This window comes from Myotis brandtii, unplaced genomic scaffold (genome assembly GCF_000412655.1).
Source record: "Myotis brandtii unplaced genomic scaffold, ASM41265v1 scaffold8, whole genome shotgun sequence".
NCBI lineage: Eukaryota > Metazoa > Chordata > Mammalia > Chiroptera > Vespertilionidae > Myotis > Myotis brandtii.
In genome coordinates, this window is record NW_005371219.1 from 4350785 (window position 1) to 4358660 (window position 7876).

The window sequence follows — 7876 nt, forward strand, 5'->3', positions numbered from 1 at the left end:
AGGTTTTACTATCAGGCACAGCAAAGTCACTGTGCTAAGACTTTTATAATCATGATCTTATTTATGTCTCATAGTTTTGTGAAATAGGTAATAATGTTATTCCTCTGAGACCTAGATTCATTAAATAATTTTCTTATTGCTACTCAGCTCATTAAAGGCAAAGCAAGGACTTGAACTCATGCACTTAATTGATTCTATTGTGCCTATTCAAGTCAAGCAGGTCATTTTGATTCCTTGGTACTTTTTTAAAACCCAATATTCTGAACCCAGCAATACATCTGTAGTACTAGTTATATAGAAGGTTATGGAAGTATTAAGCCTGCTTCTAAACAAGGCATTTATGATACTTTAAGTCAAATTTTAGTCCAAGGATTATGTTTCATCTACATTAAGTGCTACAATTGACAAAGTATTTTTATATATATTATCTCATTGGATTCTTACAACCATTGAGTTCAGAGGCTATATATAGTTGTTTGTATAGAAAATAATACAATAATAAATAAAAATACAAAAATAAACTCTATGTTTTGTGTAAGCAAAACTATAAACTTGCTTTTGCCCACTCCTGTGTTATCTGGCTTTACGGCAGAGAATATGGGTTTGAGAGAGGTTAGGTAACTTCCATCATATACAGCAAGTAAATATGTAAGAATTAGTTCTTTTTTATTACACTATTCTGATTCTGAAAAATCTCAACATTATACATATATTCAACTACTAGAAATATGCTTACAATTTACTAATAACAATAGTAATAGCGGCTTTACCATTTTCATGTAGTTTGAACACATGCATTATCATCCAAACTAGGACACCTTGAGAATGTGATTGGTAATTATAATCGGTAATCTGAGACATTTATAAATTGGGACCAGCCCAGGAAAAGTGGGACGTGTGATTCTCCAATTTAAAGTAGCTTGCTCATGCTAGGTCCTATTCTAAACACTTTCCAGTAATTAACTCAGTTCTCAAACCCAAGGTGGGAATTATGACGAGCATTTTGTGATGAAGCCAAAGTCACACAGCAATTGTGGATTCTTTTCAGTGCACTGTGCTCTAAAGAATCTCTTTGCTTGCCTAATATAGGGGAAGGGGGAGCAAAGGCCAAAATGATAAGGACTTGGGAAAAGGCCTGCAATGGTTATCAGAATTTAGTGGCTGAAAAAGATAGCCAACTGTTTTCCAATGCTAATATCAGAGTTGGGAGAATAGAAGTTTGTGGGAAGCAATGGCAGTTAATTTAGGACATGTAGATAATCCTAAATAATAAAAGGCCAGTGACCATAACGGCATAATGACCAGAACGACCGATTGACCAGTCACTATGAGGTGCAGTGACCACCTCTCGGTCCTTCCCCCCAGCCCGCAGGCTCTGATCGCTGGATGGCCAATGGGGGAACCATGGGGGAACTGCGGTGGTTAGTGGTGGGTAGGGGGACTGGGGACTGGCAAGTGGGCAGAAGAACAGGGAACCCAGGTGGGTGTGGCGACAGGGCAGGACTGGGGCCTGGCAAGCAGGTGGAAGGCAGACCTCTTGGTTCCTCCCCTCGGCCTGCAGGCTCCAATCGCTGGATGGTGAATGGGGAACTGGGGTGGGCAGCAGCAGGGTGGGACTGGGGACTGGTGAGCGGGCAGAAGATGGCCCTGATCGCAGGCTAGGCCTAGGGACCCTACCCATGTACGATTTTGTGCACTGGGCCTCTAGTGTATCTATAAATCTTTCTGGTTACCATTGACCATCTACACACATTAGATCAATTAGTGGTTTTGGTGTAGTTGGTACCCTCAGGGAATTATTTGAAGATCTAAGACCTATTAGCTTTTAGCAGCTGACTTTTGTATGTTTCTAGTTAAGCTGAGTGAACCAATCAGTATTAATTTGTTAGCATCAATTGGATCCAACTGGGATAGATCCCAATTTCATCCCAGGCAAGCTGACCTGCCTCTGCTAAGACTAAAGTTTATTTGTTTTTTCCTAAGTGGGTGCCACATTTGTGAAGTCCTGGACCATTTCTTTAAGTACATTTCTTTTCTTCTCAGCTCTGTCCCCTCTTAGTTTGTTGAGAGAAGGTTGTTGGCATTCCACTTCACTTGTCAGGCTACATATAAAAGCAAAGATTGGAGGTCTACAAGTGAAAAGAAATATTTCAACAAACAATGGCTGGTCCTTTCAATCTAATCACTTTACAAACAAGGGGATGCTTTCTCCATTGTATAGATGACCTCATCAGGGAAAGTAGATTAAGCTCCAATCACTCTACTCAGAGCAGCCCTCAATCACTTGCCTATTCTTCTATTCTATCCATCCCTTAAAAAAACAACTCTAACATTCATCTTATTATTTTTACCTCAAATAGTTAAATGCAAAGATAATGTTTTGTTAAGTGTGCTAATTTATATTCACACTGACTTTGAAGCAACCTCTTTTGGAGGGCAGGTATTATGCTAGTATTTCTTTCATATCTTATTTAATTCTCAGAGTATTCTACGCAGTACTACTTTTTCATTTTAAAGACAAGATAGCAAAGGGCCAAAGAGATTACATAACTTGCTCAAAGTGAACAGTAATCCCTTTGAGAGATAAACATGTTGCCTTGATTTCTACTAAAATTTAAAACTTTTTTTTTCTTTCTTAAAAAAAAAAGCTTGTTCTTCTATTGCTGCAGGTCTCTTCTCTTAGACAGCCAGTAGTGGTGGTACCTTCTATTGTGATATGGACCTCTGGGGATGGATTATGAGCTCCTACACATTTCTTGTAGAATCTGAGCTCTGGATCACTGACTAGTTAACTTCTGTTACAGTCTTTCACTGTTCACTGCTGGGTGAAGATGAATATATATTTATATTCCAGAATATTAGCCAGGAATGACCAGTTTTAATGAGATGCTGATCCCTTGGACTAAATTTATACATATTTAATACATTTTCAATATATAAAGTAGAGATCACTTTGATTTTTCTTTGTCCCTTTTTGGAAAAATGGCCCCTTACCTCCAGTGAATCAGAAAGTTGTAAGAGGTTACCAAATTAAAAGATACTTTCTTCTTCAGAATTGATCTTTTGTAGGACAATATCTTTGGTGGAATGCATCTGCTGTTAACTAGAGCCACATCATCAAGCTCTACTATGAAACCTGATTAATGCAAACTCTACTGGTGAAGAACCTTGGCCTTAAATGTGTTAGGGATTTTTTAAAAATGGTAAAGATAACTGTGATTCCCTAAAATTATGTTTCCAGATGAAAACTTACTAGTTGTGGAATCACAAACAAATGTTCTGCTATCTCATGAAATTCAAACCAAGCTTATATATTAAAAAGCATTTTAAGGTCATTGCTATTTTAAAATTGTTTAATAAAGAAAGACCATTAGTTTGTCATTTCTAAATCTCTCAAGAAATCAGTTAAGTGGAAAGTAACTGAAGGTGCTGACTGCTGCAAGTCTTGTTCTAATAATTGAGGAATCTAGATTCCAAAATTCAAAGTGATCTCAAGCTGCTTGGGGCAAAGGTGAACAAGGGAAGAGATAGATAATAAAAACCTAGCATACGGATTTCTACAAAATGTTTGGTCAATAAATCTCAATCTTAAATCTTAGTCCTGACCTAGAAGAAATAGCCAATGAAACATGTCAGTGTTGTGTATTGTTGAGAAGTATCAGCAGGTCACACACAGTTCAGAAGGAAATTGATGGAAAACCACTTGATTTCAGAGACAGTTAATTAAAATGAATTCTATTGTGTCTGGTCAACACTGATAACTTGTGAAAAGGAAAAGCCATCCATCCTGCTATTATTAAAAGTTGAGAATCTGGAAAGATCACATACAGATGAGGGCACAAATGTTTGTTTGGGGCATAATGTAGTTGTGCTTATCCATAGAGTTACACTAAAAATGGCATTTTTAGTTGAATATTTTATGTTGTCAGTGTACTTAAACAGAGGGCTGCAGTAAGATAGTTCCTAAATGTGGGAACCAGGTCAAGAGAAGTTCACATTCTCCATGGTTGAATATAGTAAAAATCAACACAGAATTGGTGAAACTATTCATGTGAAACCCAACTTGCTGGTAAAGGGTGTCTTCCAACTCTTCACTTAGAGTACAGGTGTGTTCTCAAAGAATTCATGACCATAATGTGATGTAGAGAAACTGAAGTCAACTCAATGGTGTTATAATTTGACTGTGTGAGGTAAGGATGGATTAAGGGCAGGAGTTGGTTGGAGTACAGAATTACTTCCCAGTTTCTCTTGCCAGTGACCAGGGACAACTGTTCCCAAATGAAGTGTTGATTCCCTGGACTAAATTTACCCTAGAAATAATTCTATATGACCACCAATTTAGTGGAGTTATCCTTGGGAAACCTTTTAACCTTCTTTGCCTTAATTTGTTCCTCACCAATATTCCATATAAACCCCAAAAAAGAAGGAAATCTCAGGATACATTACAAGCTCTATTCTTTTGCATTAGTTTTAGTGCTCTTAGATAAATTGATTGTATAAATCATTTTATTAATCTCTTAAAGAGTTTGGTAAAGGTGAATCAATGAAGGTAGAAATGACAAACTTCAAACTATTGCCAACTTTTCCATAAATCTGACAGAAATCATATGTTTATCATCAATAGGGTTATACTAGTCAATTATTCTATGTAAAGATTCTTTGCAATAATTATGTTATGTCCCAGGGCAGCAGATTGGTTATTGTTCAGTGGGTCTAACAATTATGTCTTTGATAAATAGGTGATTAAGTACAGTTTGTTAGACAAAGTATTTTAAAACAGAGTCTATAGGGGTCTTAAAAGAAAACAATGCCAGAAATCCTTGGAAACAAGATGGAAATCACTATTTTCTGAAAAGATATATTATAGTCTAATTAAAAGAGCCAAGTTTCTTGACCTAAAAAACTGAAGCTTGAACTTTGTATTACTTTGTGTGTGTGTGTGTGTGTGTGTGTGTGTGTGTGTGTGTGTGTGTGAAGAACTTTCCACTACTGTCATGTCTCTTTAAAAACAAGTGTTATTGGTGGGAAGCACTCCCTGTTGCCTGGGGAAGTGGGCTTCTTGCCATGTCCTGAGAAAAATAATTTTCTGAGACTCACACAGGAGGATGAGATATTGTAGAAGGCTTTATTTCTGTGGAATTAAACCCGTGAGTTTCCAAGGTCCCATTTCCCTCTGTCCCACCATAGAAGAAGTGTAGCTATGGCTTCACCAGAGCTAGGATTAAAGCTGTTGCCCAGAGTTTCCATTGGGACACAGTCCAATCCAGCATCAGGCTAGCTTCGTTGGTGTACCCCTCTGCAGTTCATCAGTCCATTGTGTGTGGAGTCCGCAAGGCCACATGGCTATGGAGGGAATATGGGCAGGAGCAAAACCAAAGGAACCAGAGAGCCACGGGCACCAAGAACACGAGCTCCTTTGTCTTGGGATTATGTACCTCTAAATTTTCACAGGCTTGCAGTGGACCTGCTCCCTCTAGCCCATGATCTCTATTCCCAGGTTTGACTGACAGGTACCTTCTCTATGTCACCCCAACTTTACTGCACATGTGATCATCTCCCTTTTGGTCAGTCCCTTTCCCCAGTGTTTTGCAAGAAATGGACCAGTGGTTCTCTGGGGAGTGCAAACTTGTAGGTTACTGGTGAAGCTGCCCAGATGGCCATGCTTATAATGTCTGGACTCGAGTTTTCTTCTTCCTTTTATTAATAACTAGCTAATTACAGTGATATCACAAGGATGAGTAAAGAATTTTGAATTCTTGGGGAGGTGGGTAAAAAGATACCATTAAAAAAGCAGTAGAGCCCTAACCGGTTTGGCTCAGTGGATAGAGTGTCAGCCTTGCGGACTCAAGGGTCCCAGGTTCTATTCTGGCCAAGGGCATGTACCTTGGTTGCGGGCACATCCCCAGTAGGGAGTGTGCAGGAGGCAGCTGATCGATGTTTCTCTCTCATTGATGTTTCTAACTCTCTATCCCTCTCCCTTCCTCTCTGTAAAAAATCAATAAAATATATTTAAAAAAAAAAAAAGCAGTAGAGCATAATAAGTCTCATTTCAGAGTTAACCAGGAAGTGAAGTTGAAAGGTCAATCCATCATTGGAGAACTATGAGGAAACAGGGGAGAATAAAGGAAAAACATTTAGAAGATCAGGTATGAATCTAGAGCAGTCTAAAAATTCACTATTGACTCTTCTGTGAGAAAATAGTATGTGCTCTAGGGAAAGATTTCTCAACCTTGGCATTATTGATATTCTGAGCTGGACGATTCTTTGTTGTAGGCTACTTCCCTGTGCACTGTAGGGTCTTTAGTGGTATTCCTGTACTCTATCTCCTACATGCCATGGCATCTCCCCAATGGTGACCATCTGGTGTCTTCAACATTGCCAAATATTGGGGGAGATGATGGGGTGCAATATCACCCCTGTTGAAAAGCAATGGTCTAATGCTCTTGGGAGCACTTGATGATGCATAATTCTATAACAAAATAGTTCTTGTTTTTCTTTACTGTTTTCCTTTGTTGCATTATATCTTCAAGTGTTGGAGAAAGCAATTCACTGGGCACATGATTCTCAGATGTTCAAAGAGTCTGTTTACAGCTACTCAATTGGATTTGCTTGATGTAAACAATGCAGGTTCTTGTATCACAAAAGAGCTAAAGGCATCAATTGACATACAATTGTGTTTCATTGTCAGTCATTCCCACCCATTTAAAGGATTAGGGGCACACTTCTCTAGGGTGAGCTGCCTTTATATTTTGTTCTTACTGATTATCTAGCAAAATGAAAGAAGAAATATATCTTGTCCCATGATTTAATTTAAAACAATATCTTACACAAGTGATTTTCAATGTGTTTTTGTTTGTTTGTTTGTTTGTTTGTTTCTTTTTTTTTAAAGCAAAACTCTTCTTTCTTAGACATCTGTTGGAAAAAATCAGCATATAGAATAGATAAAAACAAATATGCTTGTTTGTGAGGTTAATTCATAGTATTTGCTTATTATAAAATCAATCATGTTAACCAACTGTCTAAGAATGTTGGTATTCAAAATCAAGAGTTAGGAAAGAAAATTGCAGGGTTAAATCAGTTTTATTATTCAAATTACTTCTATATTTTTATTTGAAAAATAGAATTGATTCAAGAAAAGTTACAGTTCTTGCTGATAAGGATTAGGATCTGAATTTACAGTTTTAGCTATGCAGACAGAATCTGTCCTGAATTAAAAGAGAAAATTCAGCGCTATACCTTATTAATAAATGACACATTCAAATATTTCTATAGAGATGGCTTATGTTAACATATTGGTGGCTTCCTATTCAGTATAGAGCATATTTCAGTGCAGTGTATATTTTCTTTTTAAATTATAATTTTTATATGCTGTTGATGTATTTTTGTATTTTTAAATTTTCTGTTTATTTATTAGAAGGTATAATTTTATAATAAAATTTGAACTCAATATTTGTAAAACAGTTGAATCATCTCCCCAAAACTCTGGAAAGATTTAAAAACCATTAACTTTTCTTTCTTTTTAAAAAAAATGAATTCAAATGCCAATGATATCTGTGAGTCAAAACTGCATAGAGTTTGATACCTATGAAACAGTCTTTAATCTTTTTTTAAATATATTTTTTTATTGATTTCGGAGAGGAAGGGAGAGGGAGAGAGAGATAGAAACATCAATGATGAGAGAGAATCATTGATTGGCTGCCTCCTGCACACCCTCTACTGGGAATCGAGTCCACAACCTGGGCATGTTCCCTTGATTGGAATTGAACCTGGGACCCTCCAGTCCACAGGCTGACTGACACTCTATCCACTGAGCCAAACCAGCTAGGAACGTTAATCATTTCCACACATTAGAGGGGTTTCCTTATGACCAGGACAT